We start from the raw sequence: 23,187 nt of genomic DNA on the forward strand, positions 1-23,187 counted from the left end.
CCACTAGGTAACTTCAGTTGGCAAATGTAATTAGACATTGCACCAAAACAACAAAAACAAAACCAAAAACAAACAAAAAAACCCTAAACACGATTCGCCTATCACTATGTATATGTAAGCAAGCATGAACAATATCTCTAACAATTAATCTTGTTCCCCATTTTGTCCTGAGAAACCAAAATTGGAATTTCAATTATACACAGATTAAAATACTCCATTTGCTGAGTTTCGCTGCTAATTGGATGTTACATCCAATTTGAAAAACCAGGGCAGGTGCCATGGCTCATCCCTGTAGTCTCAGCACTTTGAGGAGCCCAGGTGGTAAGACAGCTTGTGCGCAGGAATTTAAGACCATCCTGGGCAACGTAGCAAGAAAACCTTGTCTCCACACAAAATATAAAAAGTAATCAGGGAAGCCAGAAAATAGGGTAGCACTTTTTTATCCTACTTCGGGACAGCAATAATCTGGGAGTGGATGTTGACAATGCAACTGCAAAGCAGCATATATCAACATGTATAAAAGAGGCAGGAGGAATTTTTTTTTTTTTTTAAGACAGTCTCACTGTGTTGCCCAGGTTGGAGTGCACTGGCACGATCTCGGCTCACTGCAACCATCACTTCCCAGGTTCAAGCAATTCTCCTCCTTCAGCCTCCCAAGTAGCTAGGACTACAGGCAATGGCCACCACGCCCAGGTTTTTTTTTTTTAAGTAGAGATGGGGTTTCACTATGTTGGGCAGGCTGGTGTTGAACTCCTGACCTCATGACCTGCCCTTCCTAGCCTCGCAAAGTGCTGGGATTACAGGTGTGAGCCACCACGCCTGGCTGCAGATGGACGATTTCAAAGGGTTCTGGCATTAGCTTCTCTTCAAGAAGCCAAAGTATTACTAAGGCATTCATTAAAAACGGCTAAGGGAAGTTATATTACTAATTTTGGGTTTCAGTCTGTTAAACCTTAGTTTTATGAAACTGTGTCCTAGGAAGTATGTTTGAAATTAGTTAAGTGGATACTAATAACATTAGGTCCCTTAACCCAGTAGTGGTTAACTCGGAATATATAACCCCGTCTACCAAGTAAATGGTTCAGAACCACAGCAGAAAAACCCCAGTTGACTAAGAAGCACAAAAAAAAAAAAAAAAAAAAAAAAAAAGCTAACAGCTTCATGCCCACTTGGAAGATGACGGTCCTTGGAGCTATCATCTTGCCAGTGGGTGGAGATTCTATTGTACAGATATGGTTCCCATAGAGCAGGGATACTATGGTGCCAGACAAAACTTTATCAGCATCTTTCCAGAGAGCAAGTAATTTGAAGATAGGCACTAATACCATAAAGAACTCCACCTTTTTAGGATTCAGGAACCGTTATGTATTGGTTGTGATAGTAAACTACCATCTAAAATTTTCCTGCTTAGTTCAATCTAGGTGATACTTCATTAATGCTGTAATTCTGATTTCTTATTACCAGTTGATATAGGAGACATTTCACAATATACTGACAGGTTGTTGAAAGCCCCTTTCTATGGATAGAAGTTATGATAAGCTATATAGAGACCTATGCGTTTCCAGATTAAATGCTTTAGTCCAGTGTAGGGAGGAATCAATGAAAGTGAACTAACCTTAACTTCCAACGATGAAAAATCTTCTGTGCTGCAACATGAGGTTCCTTAACATCACTGAAATGGTGAACCAGAGAAATGTATCCACGAATCCCACCCATACTCCAAGGACACAGAAAAAAGTATTTATTCCCCCCCTTGTGGAAAGTGTAGTTTGTAGTTCCCTCATGCATAAAATCCAAAGTATTTTGCTTTAAAATGCTATTTTGTGTGCTGGATCTAAATCTGAAGATGAGTTAAGCTGGTTATATATTCATATTATGATATAAATTATATTGTATATATATATTCATAAGCTGTCAGTATGTTACTCTTAAAGCTTAAAATAAGCCAAATCATTCTTTTCTTGACTACTTTTAACATGTAGTTGATGCTAGGATTTGAACCAGTAAGTGCAAAGAAAGCTTTCAGGGCCCTAAAAACTAAGTACAATAAGCACCTCATAAAAAGGACAGATAATGCAATATAGAGTACTCAATGCAAGGTGCACTGGCCAATTCAGCTGGCAGTGATCCAAGATTACCTTTCTCAATGTCTGTTGGCATCACAGAGCTCCTTTGGCTACGTGTACCACAAGCAAAAGGCACTACAACCATCAGGCTCATTCCTCCTCCCGATGAAAGCACTGGTATTCTTTGTTGTCTTCATTGAAAACCTTTTGCAGACATTCTTGAGGTTGATACCCAAAACCATCCTTCTGGGTCAAAATCATATCACTACATGCTTTACTACCTGCTCTGGTCCTAACATAAGGTATGGAATCTGTTAAATCGTTTTGGAGTCCCATCCAAGATCTCCTAACTCTGAGTAGCACACGTAGTTAAAAAATAGAATGCAGTGAGTCCCTAAGATGAACATGAAGAGCTTAGCATAGCCGTATCTGTCTCAGCAGTCTTCTGATCCTGTCAAGCAGAAGTTGGTGAAAAGCACAGCTAACCCAAAGCTAACACTTTTAGTCCCATCCCAAGGAACCCATGGAATTTCATAAATACGTATTATTAGGTCACCAAGGGCTTTGCCTACATGTTGCAGTGTTCCCTGGGGAACAAATATACAGTGCTGGTTCCTATCATCTTGTCAAGGCATTCTCATCACTTTTGAAGAACACTGGTTTCCTGTATCAGGTGAATATAGTTCCAGGATCAATAGAACTTCTCAGTAAGTTAACTTTTCTTAACTGTATCTTCAAGCGTAAAACATGGAATATAGGAAATGCTTAAAGCCAACTTGCTGAACCAGATGACTTCTAATGTCTGTAGTTGTGTTTGCTGCTTAAATGTCCTGTACTTACCAAACACTAAGATTACTTGGAACATGTGAAATCCACAAGAAATCTTTAGAAATATACATAGCTCAATCCCCATTTTAGCCCCTCTGCCTCTCTCCCATCAATCCAAAAACTGAATAGAATAATAAGTACTCAGAAAACACTGACAGGACACAGGCTGGCCCATCAACCCCAACATGGCACTAGAAGCCAGGGAAGGGCAGGGAGGAAACCTGAATGTAATGGTGACATTACAAGTTGGTACTTCTATATAAAGATAGTCCATAAACTTCATTTTCAACATACTGAGCAGGTTGAAAGTAAAATAGTAAAGCTGCAAAGTAGTAATATTTTTCAAAGTCACTGCTAATAATCACAATGGTTGCTTGTCAGGGCTTGGTAGTAGAGCTGCAGCCATTACTGACTTTTAGGGCACATGATCAGTTACAAATCACTGTCCCCTGATTCTTACAGGATATGCACCCTTCCCTCCATCCTGCCCCAAACGCCTTCTCTGATGCTCCCCATCACGCAGACACCACAGCCCCATATCACAAGAAACCATCCGTTCTATATAGTTCTTATGGCCTAAACCAACTGGTCCCTCACACAGTGTTTGAATTCACCCAGAGCATGAACAATTGCTAACCCTCAAAATACATGAAACCAGCAAAAGGGGGTAAAAGTAGGGCTATGACTCGAAACGAGATGGGGGCAGACTTGGGGGTGATGTGATCACATTTCTTCTCGGACTGATGATCAATTTCTTCAAAGCACTATGCAGTTTTTTCCTTCTTTGAAACAGACTCTAGGTGGACCCTCCATCCCTTCCCCTCTTTCCCTCCTCTCCCAAACCCTCAGGAATAAAATCCCTAATAACATCAACAATTATATTACAGGAAATGTTTACTAGTTATACACTATCCCACTCTTACTTTTTATTTCCCTTTTGTTATATAATAAATGAGAAGCCAAGACCCTAAAACGTCTTAAACTCCAAAAACAAAGTACTCGAAGGGCACGTGCAGTTGGTTTGAGTTTTCAATCTAGCCTGGGGAAGTACAGACAAGCCACCCCACATCCAACCCCACATCTCAATGTTCAAACCTAAAAATTGATGGGTATAATCAGAGTAATGAAGTAGTCATCTATTAAGCTCTAGTATTTTATAGATTATGGACTTGTATTTCACCTTTCAAACCACATGTCCCTTACCTTAAGGCTCTGGAGAGGTACTGTCAAACTCAAAACAACTCTGGCAGTAGCAGCAGCCCCAAAGGACTTGGATCAATATTTTGAAGATGAAGGTCTTCCAAATAAGCAGCAGGTTGTCCATCATGAAAAAGTCTAATGCCAAATGAGTTCTTCTTCTACCGTCCTGCCCTCAGGACATGAGGATATCATTTAAAGTTTGATATAAGGCAACATGAGGCATCCAATGCCCGAGTAAAAGGGAATATAACCCCTGATATTTAAGAATGCACTGGGGCCAGGGTAAAACAAAGTGACTTCTTGGACAGGGTAACTTAATTCTATAGGCAATATGAAAATTAAGAGGTCATTGGTGATATGGACAAAGGCTAAAGGTAAATAGGGGAAAGCTACAAAGGGCTCCCTAAATCACTCGTGATCACCTGCTTAGTAAGTCATATACTTACTAAGTATATGCTTCTGCTAGGCAACTATTGGGAAATTTATCCATACTTCTCATTCTTTAATATGTGTTAGTATATACTAAACAATTCAAAGCTTTCTTTGAACTATAAGATGCCATGAATTAAGCCTTCAAATTTAAATTGGAACTGGAAGGGATTCTGATCCTGTTAAAATTATTTTCTCTCCAATTACATTTATCTGTACAATGTACATTAATAATTAATTTATTAGAGGATTAATATCAATAATTAACTTGTTAGAGGATCCAGGAAACAATATCTGTAAGGCCCAGCGCAGCTCATAATAAATAGAAATGCAGACGTAAGATGTTCAGTTTTGGAAGAGTAAAGCTATGCTTTCTTTAAAATCAAACAATTGCACAATACATTATAGCCTACAACTTACTCTGTAGTTCAAAAAAACACTTTCCCCCATTACAGAAAGACAGCCCTCCTCCCAGCAACATTCCAGACTGGATAGATTGATTCTTCACCTGACATAACTCCAAAATCCTCATTGAACAAGACAGGAAGTCAAATTGAGGCTGAAGACCTCAAAGTATAGGGGACTAAACCTGCAAAGTAGTATCTGTAGCAAAATAGTTGACCTGATGGGAGGTTGGCTCCCAAGAATCTTTCTGTCCTTGTAGCCAGATAAAGTAATCAAAGGGTAATCCTCTACGTGGAAGCCAGAGCCAGTGTAGTACTTAGGAACAAGTCTCATGTTAAACGGCTTCTTCCATGGAGTGTGGTTAATGTGCAAAAACATGACTACAATAAGGTTGTTAGAACAGACTCACCATAACAGGAAACACCAGAGAGGTCAAGGGTATCTAGGAAAGTCCAAACATGATGATGTAATACAAATAGAGCAATTAAGAGGTTACATTCTTGCATTATAAGAAATGAGGTTTCAAAGAGAAAGTCTAGAATTTACTGGCTGGCCATTCTTGTCCAGTTCTGAACTTCTATTGGTTTGATGACCTCTTTGAAATGCATTAAAAATAACATTAACATTAGTGTTGGTGAGATGAGTATATCAATTAGAAGAACCTGTAGGTTTGGCTATCCCTAAAACAAGTCAACCTTAGGAAGAAGTGTAATTTAAAAAGAAAAAAAAAAAAAAAAAAGAAAAAAAAAAAGGACATTTCTTCCTAAGGTGGCTTTAAAAAAAAAAAAAAAAGAGTGTGAGAGAGAGAGAGCGAGAGAGAGCGAGAGAGATTCTTGTTATGTTGCCCAGGCTGAAGTGTAATGGCTATTCACAGGCATGATCTCACTACTGATCATCATGGGAATTTTGACCTGCTCCATTTCCAACCTGAGCTGGTTCACCCCTCCTCAGGTAACCTGGTGGTCCCCTGTGCCAGGGAGGTCACCATATTGATGCCAATTGGCATAGCTCACTACAGCTCAGAGCTCCTGGGCTCAAGCAATCCTCCCTCCTCACCCTTTCAAGCAGCTAGGGCTACAAGCACATACCTCCAAGCCCAGTAAAAATAGCCTTTTTAGAAGTCATTTCCAAATGAGGTTATTGTTCCTGTCAGGTTTGAAAAACATGTGGACACAATGGTCACATCCAGGTGTGTACTAGAGAGGCGCTGCAGTGAATCCTACCTACCTGTGCTATTAAATTTTCAGATTATGTATCCTTGGCTGATCTTCCTAGGAGCACAGTCACCACTGGATATTGAAAAGGACCTATTTTTTACCTCCAACTGAAGCATCATTGATAAAGATAATGAGTCTTCATTATGTGATACTGGGGTCTATGTTACTGACAGTAGCTGCCCTCGATTACCCCATCTGAAAAAAATAAGGATTGTTATTAGAATTTACTTCCTAAGTTAAATGCATACATAGAACAGTGTGTGACACTTAACAGTTAATGTGTGCTCAGTTAATGTTAACTACTGGGTTTTCGTTTTTTGTTTTGAAACACACTCTCACTCTCTCACCCAGTCTGGAGTGCAGTGGCGCAATCTCAGCTCACTGCAACCTCCACCTCCCGGGTTCAAGCGATTCTCATGCCTCAGCCTCCAGAGTAGCTGGGATTACATGCAAGCACCACTACACCTGGCTAATTTTTTGTAGGGTTTTGGTTTTGTTTTGTTTTCGGTATGGACAAGGTTTCACCATGTTGGCCAGGCTGGTCTTGAACTCTCAACCTGAGGTGATCTGCCTGCCTCAGCCTCCTAGGCACAAGCCACCGTGCCTGGCCTGTTAACTATTGTTATCAAAAGACTACTATAAAAAAAGAATGCACTGCCTAGAATGGAACAAACAGGTAAGAGATAATTAAGAGGTTTGTTTTGTTTTGTTTTGTTTTGTTTCTGAGACAGAGCCTTGCTCTGTCGCCCAGGCTGGAATGCAGTAGTGTGACCTTGGCTCACTGCAACCTCCGCATCCCAGGTTGAAGCGATTCTCCTGCCTCAGCCTCCTAAGTCATTGGGATTACAGGCACCCGCCACCACGCCCAGCTAATTTTTGTATTGTTAGTAGAGACGGGGTTTCACCATGTTGGCCAGGCTGGTCTTGAACTCCTGACCTCGTGACCCACCTGCCTCAGCCTTCCAAAGTGCTGGGATTACAGGTGTGAGCCACTGCACCTGGTAATTAAGATATATTTAAATGAGGCCCAGCATGATGGCTTATGCCTGTAATCCCCCAGCACTTTGGGAGGCTGAGGCAGGCGGATCACTTGACTTCAAGAGTTGGAGACCAGCCTGGCCAACATAGTGAAACCCTGTCTCTACTAAAAATACAAAAATCAGCCAGGAGTGGTGGTGCCTGCCAGTAGCTCCACTACTCAGGAAGCTGAGGCAGGAGAATTGCTCAAACCCAGGAGAAAGAGGCTGCAGTGAGCCAAGATCACGACACTGCACTCCATCCTGGGTGACAGCATGAAACCCTGTCTCAAAAATAAATAAATGAATAAACAAATAAATATTTAAATGAGAAGTATCACAGTTGTTTTTCATAGAAAAGTACTAGAAAAGCAGAGTAAAAGCATAAAATAACTCTACAGTCATTAAAATCATCTAGTGAAACAGAAATGAACAGAGACATGTCCTAGCATACAGATGAAACTAGAAAACAAAGAATAGAAATGCAAAACAGGAACACATGCATGTGCGCGCGCACACACACACACACACACACAAAATCAGGTTTCTAACAAGTTTAGTTTGTAGTAAGAAGTCAGAGAAATATGCACGCAAAAATGTATCCATAAGTGTGTTAAATGTATTATGTTCAAATTTAATAAAAACTAAGTTCTAATGTTTAAAAAGAAAAACATTTAATTAAAAAATAAAAGGAAATGTTTTAAAACAATCATGGTCCAAATGAAAGGTTTCTATAAATTCACATCTAAAGACAAGAAAATGTTCTTGTTAAGAGCCACCTAAATATGTCATCAATATACGTACACACTAGAAAGAAATATAGCAATAATCCAGTGGTTCTGCATATTCTTTAATTGTTCTATGCTTTTTTTTTTCAAATTTTTGAAAATGAATACCTATGGCCTTTTATAATTTTTTAATATAAAGTATACTGGAGGTAAATAAAATGATTCTTTGTAACCGTAAGTCATAGATATGCATTTGAACTTACTCCTTCCTTTAAATAATTGACTGAAGGCCCTCAGAGAATATGGGGGGAATATCAAGGAATAAAAGAAAGAAAGCAACAGATGTTCAGGTAGTGGACATCAATTTTACACAACACACTGACCTACATTAAAAATAGCTTAGGTTGGGCATGGTGGCTCATGCCTGTAATCCCAGCACTTTGGGAGGCTGATGCGGGCGGATCATGAGGTCAGGAGTTCAAGACCAGCCTGGCCAACATAGTGATACCCCATCTCTACTAAAAATATAAAAATATTAGCCAGGTGTGGTGGCGGAATCCTGTAATCCCAACTACTTGGGAGGCTGAGGCAAGAATTGCTTGAACCTGGGAGGCGGAAGTTGCAATGAGCCGAGATCGTGCCACTGCACTCCAGCTTGCTAGACAGTGTGAGACCCCTCTAAAAAAAAAAAAGCTTTAAAAAATGTTTTTTAAAACACATAAAACTATTGTTTTTTTTTTGAGACGGAGTTTTGCTCTTGTTACCCAGGTTGGAGTGCAATGGCGCGATCTCGGCTCACTGCAACCTCCGCCTTCCGGGTTCAAGTAATTCTCCGGCCTCAGCCTCCCGAGTAGCTGGGACTACAGGCGTGCACCACCATGCCCAGCTAATTGTTGTATTTTTAGTAGAGATGGGGTTTCACCATGTTGACCAGGATGGTCTCGATCTCTTGACCTCATGATCCACCCGCCTCAGCCTCCCAAAGAGCTGGGATTATAGGTGTGAGCCACCGCACCCAGCCACCTAAAACTATTTTAATGTAACTGTTTCACTTTAATCAAGGAGGAAAAGAGTGAACAGTGATGCCAATATATCACATCTAGAATAGAAAATATTTGTGTTAATTTTTGGATAGCCTATGATAATATCACATATGGCTGCCTTATAATCCCAGTAAACTGAAGTTGTATCTTAATACTTCAGAGTCAACTTCAAGATTTTTATTGCAAAAGTTAGACAATTCTTGATTTTATGTTAGCATGAACAAGCTCGTTAGCTTAATAAAATGTGTAAGCAATTAACAAAAGCATCACATGTTCCAGAGCAGAATAATCCATTAGATACCAGAAACACAAAATGTGGTATTATAAGCAAATTGTGTATCTAAACAAATACATACTAATAGATGTGGTATATAAACAAAACATGGTACACAAACAAAATGAATGGATAAATAAAATGTGGCATATACATACAATGAAATATTATTCGGCTATAAAAAAGAATAAAATTCTGACATATGCTATAACATGTATGAACCTTGAAGACATTGTGGCTAAGTGAAATATGCCAGACGCAATAGGATAAATATTGTCTGATTCCACTTATACAAAATATTTGGAGCAGGCAAATTTAGAGACTGAAAGTAGATTAGAGGTTACCAAGGGCAATAAAGGAGAAGGAGACAAATGTAATATACAAGACAAATGTACTAGACTAATACAAGATGTTAACAATAGGAGAAACTGGGTGTGGAACATATGGGAACTCTGTACTATGTAACTTTTTTGTAAATAAAAAATGTTCTGAAACAAAACATTTATTTAAAAAAAAAAACAGGATGACATCCACCCTCATAAAAATTTACCCTATAAACAGATAAACACACATTTTGAATTTTCTAAGTGCTAAAAATTATACTTACTACAAATTCAGTAAATCAAACTGAACTAAGTTTATAACATCCTTGTAAAATCCGTGGTGCACAACGACAATTTTGGAAAATCTGTTTTGTGCTATAGTGGTAAAATACAGGTTACATAGCCTTGTGTACTTGAAGAAAATTACTTAAGCAACTGTAAAATGGTTAACACTGCAGTATAAACCAAAATATTTTTGGAAGAGCAATTTGAGAAGAACTTTAATAAATAAGAACTGTTCATACTTTTACCAACTTTTTCAAGGATGCCATCATATAGAAATCATAAAACTACTTGTAAAAAGATACAAGGAAAAGTTTTCACCGCACCATTTTTTGTGAAAGGGACAATCTAAAGTCTTATTGATAAAGAAATGTTAAATTATGTTACATAAAATATGATAGCCATGAACTTTCATTTCACACTAACAGCCAAGTATTCTGATGCATAGTCCAGAGTCACATGTTAAACACCAAAATTGATGCTATTAAAAACATAAAATTGAATGAATTGTGTATGAAAAGAGGTCCTGTTAAAGTCATGCAAAGACCATGGCAAGGCAGACAACTCTCTATGAATATGACAGTCATGACACACCCCATAAAAGTTACTTATGACTCAACCAAAAACACAAGCAGTATGCAGCAATGGGCATGCAACAAAGTACAGATCATGAATTATCAGAACTGTTTCTAATATAGCTCTGCTACTGTTATTATATTACATGCACTTTTATTAAAAAGCATCCTATATTAACTTTAGTAAGTAAATTTTCTGTTACAAAGTCCATATAGGCATTTATACCATGTGACATCTGGCAGAAACATATATATATGTATAATAGTAGCAAGGAAAAACAAAAATCTGGGTAGAATTAAAACAAAATAGATTAATAAAAACATTCAAGATGGAGACTAGTAAATTGCTGAAGTAGGGAAGACAAGAGTCATGAAAAGTCATTGAGTCAAACATTGTTAAAACAGAACCAAGAAATTTAGAGTATATGGAACAGCATCACATAAATGAGTCTAAATGCAGGCAGGCAGCAAGTAGGCACAATAAATAGCAACATTTATAGTACTTCCACAATCAAAATAATTCTATGCTATCACAGGAAGACAGTCAATGACACCAACCAGTGAGTCTCAAATAGGTGAGAATTTAGTATTTGATACACAGAACTTCAAATGAATGAGCAAGCCAGGCACAGGGGTATACATGCCTGCAATCTCAGATACTTAGGAGGCTGAGTTGGAAGGATTGCTTGAGCCCAGGAGTACAAATCTAGCCTGGGCAACATGGCAAGACCCTGTCTCTTTAAAAAAAAAAAAAAAAAAGAGTGAGCAAAATGTCGATTTTTCAATAAATAGTATTGAGACAACAGCTACTCATTTAAAATAAAATGTGAGATCATTATATGGCTACCAGCATCAAAGTGAAATCCAAATTGATCAATAACTTAAAAATAACTAAATCATAAAAGTACTAAAAAGAAGCTACTCATGTGATATTCATTTCCTCTGACCTAGTAAAAGCTATATTCAAAGATTTCCTAAAATTGAAACATTTTTGCATGGTTGGTATGAATACCATTTTCCCAATTGTGTATCTATCATGAATTTGCTCCTGGATTCTTGTTGCCAAATTTTTATTTAGGTTACTTGCTTACATATCACTATTAAAAATTCATCTACAGATTTATTTTTCAGCTTTTATTAAGTTATTGTTTCTTCAATATGACAACTTCATAATAAGACCATTGTCTTTCATATGCAGAGACCATCTCTGGAAGGTTGCTTGTATCTGGTAAGGAGGAAGGAAGATTAAGCACTGGAAACCTAAAAGCAGAAAGAAGGCTTTTAACTAGAACAACTTTAGTACAAATTAAATTTTGTACTACTTACCATTTGCACATATTACTGTTTTTTTTTAAACAACTTATAATCTCACCTCTACAAAAAATTTAAAAATTAGAGGAGTGTGGTGGCCTGTGCTTATAGACCCAGCTACTCAGGAGGCTGAGGTAGGAGGATCACTTGAGGCCAGGAGGTGGAGGTTGCAGTCAGCCAAGATCGTGCCACTGCACTCCAACCTGGGTGACAAAAGGAAACCCTGCCTCAAAAAAAAAAAAAAAAAAAAAAAAAAAAAAAAAGCTGGGTATGGTGGCATGCGCTACTCAGGAGGCTAAGTTGAAAGGATTGCTTGAACCCGGGAGGTCGGGGTTGCAGTGAGTACGGATCTCGCCGCTGCACTCCAGCCTGGGCAACAGAGTGAGACTGCTTTTTTAAAAAAAAAAAAAAAAAAAATAGAGCGAGAGAAAGAAGAAAAAAAGAAATGCCACTGGACTGCAACTTACAAATTATTAAAATGGTAAATTGTATGCTATATATATTTTACTACATATACCAAAAAAGGAAAATCACCTGGATCTTCCAAACATTATATATAGAAAATTTTTGTTCTCACTCTGGATATACCTGCCCCATTCTCCTAGCACCTACAGGTAACTGCTATTATATCTCAGTGCTATGTGTTTTAAAAATATAAGTAAACATGTATGTTTCGCCCATTTTCTTCCACAGAAGAAAACTCATTATATGTATTATCTTTATACACCTTTTTTCACTTAATATTGCCTTGAAATTTTATATTACTGCATAGACTGCCACCTCATTCATTTCTACAGCATTCTAGTATTCCATTATGAGAATCTACCGGTGTATCCAGACCCTTATTGATGACCCCCAGATCGTTTCCAACCTTTTTCGATTACAAAATATTCTTCAATGTTACATATGCAACTTGTTTCACTTTTTCAGATATGTAGGATAATTCTTAGAAGAGGAATCACTAGATGAAATAAAGGTGACTCTAATTTTTTTTCTCCCTTACCCCTAGGAAGGCCGCTTCTAGTTAGCTAGCATCAGGAAACCACCTGCCTTGGGGCTCAAATGGAGGAGTGGGTGGGTTGGCTCAAACCTTCTGTCCCCAGCTCTTTTGAAACTCCAGATCCCTGGCTTCGTCTTAAGCAAAAGTACTGTGACAGCTGCAGAGTTTCCTCCTCCTTTCCAGAAACCGAGTGAGGGCATGGGGAAAAGCCACCCTGGAACATATGCGAATGCTGCCTCAAACCCAACAAGCCACAGGGCCGGGACAGGCTAACTGCAGCCCCACAGCCATCACTCACCAGAACCCCGGGGAGATTCCCCAGGGCAACTATAACTTTGATAAGTATCTCCAAAGTGTCCTTCATAAGTATTATATTATTTTGCATTCCAGCATTCTATAAGTGCCAGTTTTCCCACAGTCCTGCCAACAAAGTTCTCAAATATTAACTTTCTGTAGTTTTTCACATTTCTCCTATAAATGAACTAAGCATTCTTTCATATATTAAAGTGCCCTTGGTTTTACTGGGAATTATCTGTTCATGACCATTGCTCATTTTTAACTACGGTCTTTTGATGCAAATATTGTTTCCAGTTTCTCATTTCTCTTTTGACTTCATTAACAGAATTTTGACACAAAATATTTTATGTTTAAAAATATTAATATATTAAAAATATTTTATTTTTTATGTAGATGCATTTATGAATCTTATTTTATGGCTCTGATGTTTGAAGACAGAAAGATAAAGATGTGTTTACAATTCAGTGAGCAAAGGATGGTTTCATTAACAAATGGAATATATACTTAACTAATTAGGACAGAGAAGAATAAACTCTTTTCACTTAAATATCAGATTAAGTAAAAATTAAAAGACTGGAAGAATATGCAAAAATATACACAAATATACTGATTTGGTCTCATGGTTCATAACTCCTTTATGAAAATAAATCAAAAGTCAAATATTTATTAAATATGTTAAACCCAATTAAATTGTACGTCATGACATTTATCAATCTTTTGTTTTAGGAATTCTTTTTGATATTAGAAATAAGAAAAGGATTAACATACTTAGTATCCTTAATATTTTAAGTACTCTTTCCAATTTTTTTTTTTCTTTTTTCAGTTCAGCTTTGAGCATTGATAAGCACTATATAAAGAGAAACATTTTAATGTTTTGGAAGTGCTTTCCATAGTAATAAGCCTGTCCTCCCTTGACTCCTCAGCCCAGCTGACTAGCATAGCTAGGAAAGAGCCCGTCAGGCTGAAAGTTAGTAAGAACTCAAGTTCATGGCTATAATCACACTGCTTTGGGAAGCTGAGGTGGGAGGATCACTTGAGGCCCATAGGTCAAGACCAATCTGGGCAACATAGTCAGGCCCCATTTTCTAACAACAAAAAAATTAGCAGGGGGTGGTGGGAGGCTGAGGCAGGAAGATCACTTGAACCCCAGAGTTCAAGATTGCAGTGAGCTATGATCACACCATCGCAATACAGCCTGTGCAACAGCCTGTACAACTCTGTCTCCAAAAAGGGAACCCAAGTTTTCAATATGCATAGCCACATATAAACTAGAACTTAAGTTCAAAACATTCATGTAGAAGCAGAAACTCCGAGTAAGTGGACGTTCTAGGGTAGAGCAGGGCACAGAAAGTCAAACAAGAGAGCAAAACAACCTCAGGCAAGATGACGACAAAGCAAAAATGCAGAGCAAACATGGATGCACATACAAAAACATAGTTTCTCCAGATGCCTAGATTTCCTAATAGCTTTCTAGTTCCCTTTACTGAGAGGCATAGCTACATACCAGTTCCTTTGGTGGGTTTCCAATAAAACCTCTGTCTCCCTTACTGCTCAAAATCCCTTGTAGCCCTGCAATTTATAGCCCCTTCATTTGATCTGGCATTTGTGTTCTTCACAACAAAAACCTTACTAAAACCAGAGGCAAAATATAAAAACGTAACTGTCATATAATGAAGAATAAATCTAGTCTTTGTCACCTGTTCCTGGTACAGAGCTTCAGAGAGGCTTGGAATTTCCTGATTGATTGAAGTGTCTTTGTTATTCATAAGGAGCCTCTTTGGACTATACCTGAGTTTATACTTAGGGGTGGCTCAAGGTAGGGCTTCACATATTTCAAAGGACGGCCTGGCCATGCCAGAAAGACCAAGCATATGATTAGAGGGTTGGAACTTTTAGCCACATCCCCAGATGTTCAGAGAGCAAAGAGGAGCTGCAGAAGGAAGTTAATCACATGGCCAGTAAAACTCTGGACACTCAAAGCTCAAGGGGATTCCCGGTGGGTGAACATTTTGTGTGCCTGGTAGTTAGTGTCAGAATTGAAATGAATTGCAGGATATCCAGTAGGTGTCAACTGGTGTCATAACAGTATCTATCACTCATTATTTACCTATCAACTAATGAAATTATTAACTTTTTTCCACCAAAGTAGTACATTTTCATTAAGAAAAAAGGATAGCCAACATGAACATTTTGGTGGCTACACTTCAACATTTTTAACTCTACTAGGAGAATGTATCAAAGAGGTTACAAAACTTACCTCAATTTTCAATATGGAGGAAAATACTATTACCTGTATCAAATTATGCCCAGATACCACAGCCAATCTGTGTTTTTAAATCTTGTCAAATGAAGATGCCTATTATTTTAAACAAACTTCCTGTATTCTAATAACACTGATGTGAAACCACACAATAAAAATGTAATATTCCCGTGCACTTCTTGAATGCCAATTTCCAAATAAACTGTGGGGAAGGAATGACACCCAAAATTTTAAATTAACACAGTTCTTTCATTTAACTATATGCATAGTATGAGAGCAAGAGGAAGCAAGCAAAAACAGCCAATATAGTAAAGATTTTGTTTAAATCCTGTTATGCTCTTTAACATATCCTAAAGGACTCCCAATATTTTTTAGCATGCCCCAAATATAACAAGAATCATGCATTTAAACTCATTCTTATTAAACTCGCCCACTTCTGCCATTAAGCAGTTTGCATGTGATCAGTTACAAAAGTGTCCAATATTTATCTATTTTACACATTCAACTTATGTGCACAGGCCTGAGACTAGTATCCTTAGGAAGACCTGTTGCCAAGGTTGACCTTTTACTAGATTGTTTGTGCAAATAAAAGTAAGTCATGTTGAATACCTGCTTTCCTTCCGGGAATCTGGAATTTTGGTACATGCAAAGCAGAAAGTGCCTACAGGACCAACCTACAATAAAAACTCTGGGAGCCAAGTCTCTAATGGGCTTCCCCTGGAGTATATGTTGAAGCATTGGGACTCCTCTGACCTTGAAACTTTGAAGAAAAAGTAGCTTATTTTCTTTTGCACAAGGGTATGGCCTTTTTACTTACCCTTAAAGTATTGCAAGATCAACCCAGCTCTTTTAGCAACCATATCGGGCAGGCCCAGGGAAAATAGTTCCCCAAAATTATTAACTTTCAAGGAAATCATCTGAGGGACCCCTTATTTGGGGCTCCTTCAAGGACCTTAGGCAAGTAAAGGGAAACTGAGGCTGATTTTCTGACAACCCTGATAGGTATATAGAAGCTTTCCAAAATTTAACTCAGGTATTTGACCTCATATGGAGGGATGTTATGTTGCTAAGTCAAACCCTCACTGCAGAGCCAGTATCTCTTAACAACCCCATTGAAACTCCTTTCTATGGCGTTTTTCCTTCTTTTGTGGTTCAAAATGGCTTCTATCTCTTTTCTAATGTTCTTCCAACCTGGGAAAAGTTAATTTTCCAAATTTTAAAATGCTTGGCATAGAATTGTGCTAGGGGAAAGGAAACCCAGAAGCCTGATATGCCAGCAAAAGGGTAAACATTTCTTACCAATTGGGCTTTTGGCTTCTCTCTCCCTCTGCAAACCGGTAAAAGGGATCATAAGGATCACTGTTTATGTTCTCTGTAAATGTATAATTAATGAAAAAGGATTTAAGGTTGGTCTTAAGGGGTAGACAATCTTGTATGCTTTGCATGTCTTTCTGTATGGTTCTGTCAAAGAAAGGGTATTGTAGGTTAGGATGCAGGCCCAGGACCCCATGAGCCTGCTGTTCAAGCCAGCCCAGCAAAGTGTTTGGTGGCAAACTTGGCTACAGGCCTCCATCTTGTTTCATGTCTTTGAGAACATAATCTGTTAACTCCATGGCAATACTTTGTCTCTGCCATTTTACAATGGTGGCTGTCTTCTTGTACTAAATCATATAAGCCAGTTTGTCAATCTGGGTGGTGCCAGCTGATCCATCAAGGGCAGGGTTACAAAATATCTTAAGCACTGATCCTGAGAGCAGTTTAGGGAGGGTTAAAATCTTGTAGCCTCCAGCTACATGGCTCCTGGGCCATTGTTCCCAATCCTGTGGCTAGTTTCTTGGTCTGGTTCCCAGGCAAGAGGGAAGTATATCTTGGGAAGTATATCGTCTTTGTTTGAGACTATAGACTATAAATTTGGCTCCTCCCAAAGTTGGTTCTGCCTATGCCCCGCAATGGGCAAGGACAGCTTGGGGCTTCAAACAAAATGGAGCTGCTTGAGTCAGATCTCTTTCATTGTCTCAGTGACAGTTTTGCAATGACAGTTTCAAAAGCTGCCTATCACTCCTTTTAAAAATACCTTGTACACTTCTGGTTAAGTCATAACCTAATTAAGGCTCTGGCTTCATCTGTAAGGGAAATTTCTGTAAAGTTTAAAAGCTGAAAATCTTAACTTCTTGGTGTGGTTAAAGTCAAGCAACAAGGGATTTAAAAGGATTTTCTTACAGAGTGCTTAATTAAAAGTAGATATTCAAGTTATAGGTATATTTAAAACGCCTTTATGTTTTTCTCTTCTCAAATCTTGTTTTTTCTGGAAAAAGCCTCGTTTCTTCTCAGTTGACTGAACTATTTTTCTCCATTTTTTTGTCTCACCACTCTTAATGCATGCATAAAAGGCCCTAAAATAACTTCTGGTAATATGGGACTCCTGGGGAAAAACAGAGGAGATGAAACAAACACTGTTTTGGGAAAAAAAACTCTGTTTTCCTTATGAAACCCCAGCAATTAAAAGGAGATAGATCCCTCTCAAAATCAAAGGCTCTGTTCTGTTTTGCATTGTGTTTTCTGACAGTTTTGAGTTTTGGGGGCATCAGAAATTACTTCGCATTATGAGAGAGCTTTAGTGTGTAATAACTAGGTAGAAAATACACTGTAAGGGATGGCTAATAGTAGTTATAAATCAGAGAAGCATGCTGTTGGCCACCTGGAAGATAAGGAAACATCCACACCCACCACTGGGAGATGAGACTCCCATCAGGGATGGGCTGATTATAAAATAAGCCAATTGGCTTTGGGTTGCCTTGCAATGAAATGCATGGTAGAAGAACTACACCCTGTTCTCCCGTAGCATCTATATGGTCTTTTCATAAATTAAGCATTAAACTAAAAGCATAGCAAGGAGGTCTTAAGGCACTAATCTGCCCTTTAGTAAAAGGGTTATAAAAGATTTGTAAAGATTTCACCTCAAGGTCAAACTGGTTAGGATTAGATGGAATAATCTATAAGGTTTCATGCAAATGAATTGGGGTTAACATTAATAAACTAATACAAGGGTAAAATTTTGCTTGTAACAAAATTTTCATGTCATAGTAAAGGCTAATGAAAGGTTTTTATCTTTTGAGACATCATTTTGGCAAAATAATTTATGGCCATCTAGAAATTGTCCTTCCTGATGCCTGGCTTTTTGGATGGTTCAGAGAGAACCTAAAACATTCAGAAAAGAGGTAAACAGGATCATGTGACATTTTTAATTACATGAAATTGCCAAAATGATATCCAATCTTGAGTTATATTTTGGCGAATAATACTAATATATGTTCCAAAATTGTATGGGATTTCTAAAATTCTAATGTCTAAGTATATGCTATCAATCATAATTAAGAGTAAAATTATTATAAACCACGAAGATAAATAAACTTCTTTGTCAGCCATATTTTTAACCATTAACTATCCTGGAAACTTATTTACAGATAACTGTTGTCTTGCTTTGTTCCTTCTCAAAAGACAGTTTATAATCAAGCTATATTAAGGAGTTTAACAGATATTCTCAAATGTAGGTTTTTAATAGCTTTAAAGATTATGACATTGAAATAAAGAACATATGGGACTCAGAAACAACTGACATGTTGACAAAGATCAAACAAAACAAAAGTTAACTAAGTGGACCACACTCAGAAAAGTAAAGCAACCTTTTTAACTTTTGCTTGGAATATTGCTGATCCTTGTTTTAATTTTTAGAGTCAAGGAAAGTTACTTTAAAGTATTTATGACTTTTAATAATTGAGAAGATATTCCCCTGTGAACAAAATTTGGAGCATGTTTATTTTTCTTTGCCCGGTTCCTCTTGAATTTGGAAACTATCTGTGAATACTCTTTTTTTTTTTTTTTTGAGTCGGAGTTTCGCTCGTTACCCAGGCTGGAGTGAAATGGCGCAATCTCGGCTCACCGCAACCTCCGCCTCCTGGCTTCAGGCAATTCTCTTGCCTCAGCCTCCTGAGTCGCTGGGATTACAGGCATGCACCACCATGCCCAGCTAATTTTTTGTATTTTTAGTAGAGACGGGGTTTCACCATGTTGACCAGGATGGTCTCGATCTCTTGACCTCGTGATCCACCCGCCTCGGCCTCCCAAAGTGCTGGGATTACAGGCGTGAGCCACCGCGCCCGGCCTTGTGAATACTCTTAACTTATGGCTATATAGTTGTTTGCATCAGTGCAGTAAGACTCCATTTTTCTTTGTCAACACAACACAATTGGGAAAACTGGTTATTTTATCAAGGCTTTGACTGAAAAGGTGTGTTTCCCTTTAAGGAATCAAGCTTCACATGCAAAGCCAATAAAAGCCCCTTGGGGAGAACCGGCCTCATACCTTGTCTCCATAGTCCCCACACAAGGTTCCTAACCTGTGGTTGGTTAAAAAAAAAAAAAAAAAAAAAAAAAAAAAAAAAAAAAGTCACTTCTAACAAGCCTGGAAGCTCCGAGTTTACCTTGGGACCTCAAGAGGGGAGGATCACCCAATTCACATGTATTAGAGGATACAAACCCATGGCTGGGCTCGACTTTAAAAGTCTTATCTGAAATTCCTTGTGGAACAGAGTTTCATCAAAGCCAATCCAAAAGGCCTATGCTACACTTTATGCAAATAATCAGGCCAAGTATAAGTTCATTCATAATTAGTTTTTACCAAATATGAGGACTAGAGAGAAAAATTTTGCTCCAAAGCTTATCATACATTTGTCATTAAATCCTAGTCTCATTAATTGTTTTTATGCTTTTTGCCTACATTTTAGACTAATCCTGCTTCTTCTTGTGAATCAAATGATCTTCTGCAGCTTAAAAAAATAAAAAAGGGATGGGTAATGTAAAAATGTGAATCAACATGCTAGTTCTGGGCAATTATCTTGCAAATTCTGCCAGGTAATGAAAGTGAATAAGGTGCCCATAACCCAGAGGTTTCTTTGTTTGGGAAAATAAAACCAAGGAACTTCATAGACCCCCAAAGGGGAATTCTATATCTTGGCAAGTAAAATTTTAGATGGCAATTACCTACCACACCACACTTGTGGGAATTGCTGTCCTCACTCTATTTGCAATAGGGTTATACATGGTAGCGCCTTCTAACTGAAATATTGGACAGAGAGTTTTCACTTGGAACATATCCATGGTATCAATATTTTTGTTAGGCTCTTTTCCATGGGTACGAACCATGTTTCAGAGTCCTGAGAGTATTCGCTGCACCTTCTATGACTAAAATTACATTTGGTAAGGAAACAGTCAACTGTAAAAAGATAAATTATAAAGACATTCATTATATCTGACGTATAAGAAGTTAAATAATCTTCAATGTGTCCGTTTATTAACTTACTACAAGAAACATACCCATCAATGTAACCAGAATATTTGTTTCCACATAAAGAGTACATTCTTTTCCTACAGCCAAATTAGAATCATAAAATTGCTTGATTACACACAAAATCAAAATAGGTGGCATCATTAGAAAAAATATATGCTCAATAATATCAAAGAAATCTGGTATTTAAAAGTCTATACAAAGGCCAGGCACAGTGGCTCATGCCTGTAATCCCAGCACTTTGGGAGGTCAAGACGGGCAGATCACTTGAAGCTAGGAGTTTGAGACCAGCCTGGCCAACATGACGAAACCCCATCTCTACTAAAAAATACAAAAATTAGCTGGGTATGGTGGCACATGCCTGTAATCCCAGCTACTCGGGAGGCTGAGGCATGAGAATAGCTTTAACCTGAGAGGCAGGGGTTGCAGTGAGCCAAGACTGCGCCCCTACACTCCAGCCTGGGTGACATATCGAGACTCTCTCAAAAAAATAAAAATCAATAATAAAAGTCTATACACCAAAAGTTTCATAGTAGTTTCAGTTGAGTGACAAGATTATGGCTTATCTTGATTATATTTATTTCTTTATGTGTTATCTAAATTGTTTATAAGTATCTCCTTTTTTTGTTTTGTTTTGAGACAGGATCTTGCTCTGTCACCCAAGTTAGAGTGCAGTGACACGATCATAGCTCATTGCAGTCTTCAACTCCTGGCTCAGTAATAATCCTGCCTCCGCCTCCTGGGCTTGTGAATGAAATTGGCAGGTAAATTTATAAAATGGTCTCATGACATTACTTCAGACTATAGCATCTGGCTGAAACTTAGTTCCTAATGTTGCTGCTTCAGTAAGAGTTGGAACAGTATAAACAGAAGCATCTTTAGAAACATACATATAAGATGAGGGGCATTATGTGCTTAGTGGCCAAGATGTAGAAATGCAATATGAACACATCTGAACCAAGTGGTGGCCACACTCACATTCCCATCGAAGGTAAACTGTCCCACCCACAGTTCTGGAGAACATAGTTCTGGGAAGCAGTCCTAGACAGCAATGATTTTTAGAATATGATCTGCCTTGTAGTCCAAAGCAGAAAGTACTAAATGTGGGGGACACTTTCCAGGTGCCATTATGTACCATCACAGAACTCAAAAAGTAACTACCCAAGCAAGGCAGAGTTAAGCCACTGAAACTCTTACACTAAGGAATAAAGTCTGTGAAATGCAAAATAAATAGAATTTGTGAAATGCAAAAAAGTTGGAAAACATGAAATAAATACCCTTGGGCACTATGTCATACACTGGAGCAACAAGCAACATTTAATTATGAATAGTTGAAAATTTATAGGGAAGCAGAATGCAAACTTAGTAAAGGTTGAGTCAACAATAAGGAAGGCACTGAACAGACACACAGAGAAATTAAATGTTAAAGGTGGTCATGCTAGGATGGATGACACAGATCCTTGCTGCTGACATTCCCAGATCTGTCTTGAAATGAAATTTCCAAACTCAGGAAACTGAATTAAAATTTTTCTTTAAATTTTAATTGTCTCTACTCAAATGCAGAATTTTCCTTACTTGAATTCTTGTGAGATCCCTGTCGATCTTAGAGGCTGAACAAGGCCAGCCTTGGGTGGTCCAAATTGCTTGGGTGGTCCCAATTGCTTGGCTGGCCCAAGAGATGTTCATTTCTTAAAAATACAAGAGCCTACAGAAATTGCTAAAGGGATTTCAGCCACAACTGAAGTTCACCAAGAATGAGTTTTCTGGAAGTGTCACAGTAGGGAGTAAGGAAATAAGAATCCCCACCAAACATAAGAGAATAGAATGATAATAGTCCCTATTAGACCATGACAAGGCTGCAAATTAGGCATTTAAAGCTATCAGAGATGATGCTGTGAGGGACCTGGCAACCTTTGTAATAGACCAACTTTAAATGTTTTGTAAATGGCCAAGCAGCAAATATTTTAGGATTTGTAGGCTATATGGTCTCTGTCCCAATTACTCCACTCTGCTACTGAAGCATAAATAAGCAGCCATACACAAACACCCATAAGAGTGAGTGTGAGGCCGGTGCAGTGGCTCACGCCTGTAATCCCAGCACTTTGGGAGGCTGAGGCAGGTGGGTCACCTGAGGACAGGAGTTCAAGACCAGCCTGACCAACATGAAGAAACCCTCGTCTCTACTAAAAATACAAAATTAGCCAGGCGTGGTGGTGCATGCCTGTAATCCCAGCTACGTGGGAGGCTGAGGCAGGAGAATCATTTGAACCCGGGAGGTGGAGGTTGTAGTGAGCTGAGATCGCACCATTGCACTCCATTCTGGGCAACAAGAACTAAACTCCATCTCAAAAAACAAACAAAAAGCCGGGCATGGTGGCTCAAGCCTGTAATCCCAGCACTTTGGGAGGCCGAGGCGGGTGGATCACGTGGTCAAGAGATTGAGACCATCCTGGTAAACATGGTGAAACCCCGTCTCTACTAAAAATACAAAAACATTAGCTGGGCATGGCGGCGCATGCCTGTAATCCCAGCTATTCAGGAGGTTGAGGCAGGAGAATTGCCTGAACCTAGGAGGCGGAGGTTGTGGTGA

At 38.5% G+C, this 23,187-nt stretch overlaps 1 long non-coding RNA gene across 1 annotated transcript in view; it reads right to left on the reverse strand.

Annotated features, from left to right (window-relative positions):
• Window positions 1-704: 704 nt before the first annotated feature.
• LOC116532227 overlaps window positions 705-23,187 on the reverse strand; it is a 52,657-nt gene continuing 30,174 nt past the window's right edge. Inside the window, exon 5 of the long non-coding RNA XR_004260786.1 lies at window positions 705-1,672. This is a non-coding gene — a long non-coding RNA (uncharacterized LOC116532227). The remainder of the gene's footprint in view (window positions 1,673-23,187) is intronic.

This window comes from Sapajus apella, unplaced genomic scaffold, assembly GCF_009761245.1.
Source record: "Sapajus apella isolate SASKATOON/1434 unplaced genomic scaffold, GSC_monkey_1.0 scaffold75, whole genome shotgun sequence".
NCBI classification, from domain to species: Eukaryota; Metazoa; Chordata; class Mammalia; order Primates; family Cebidae; genus Sapajus; species Sapajus apella.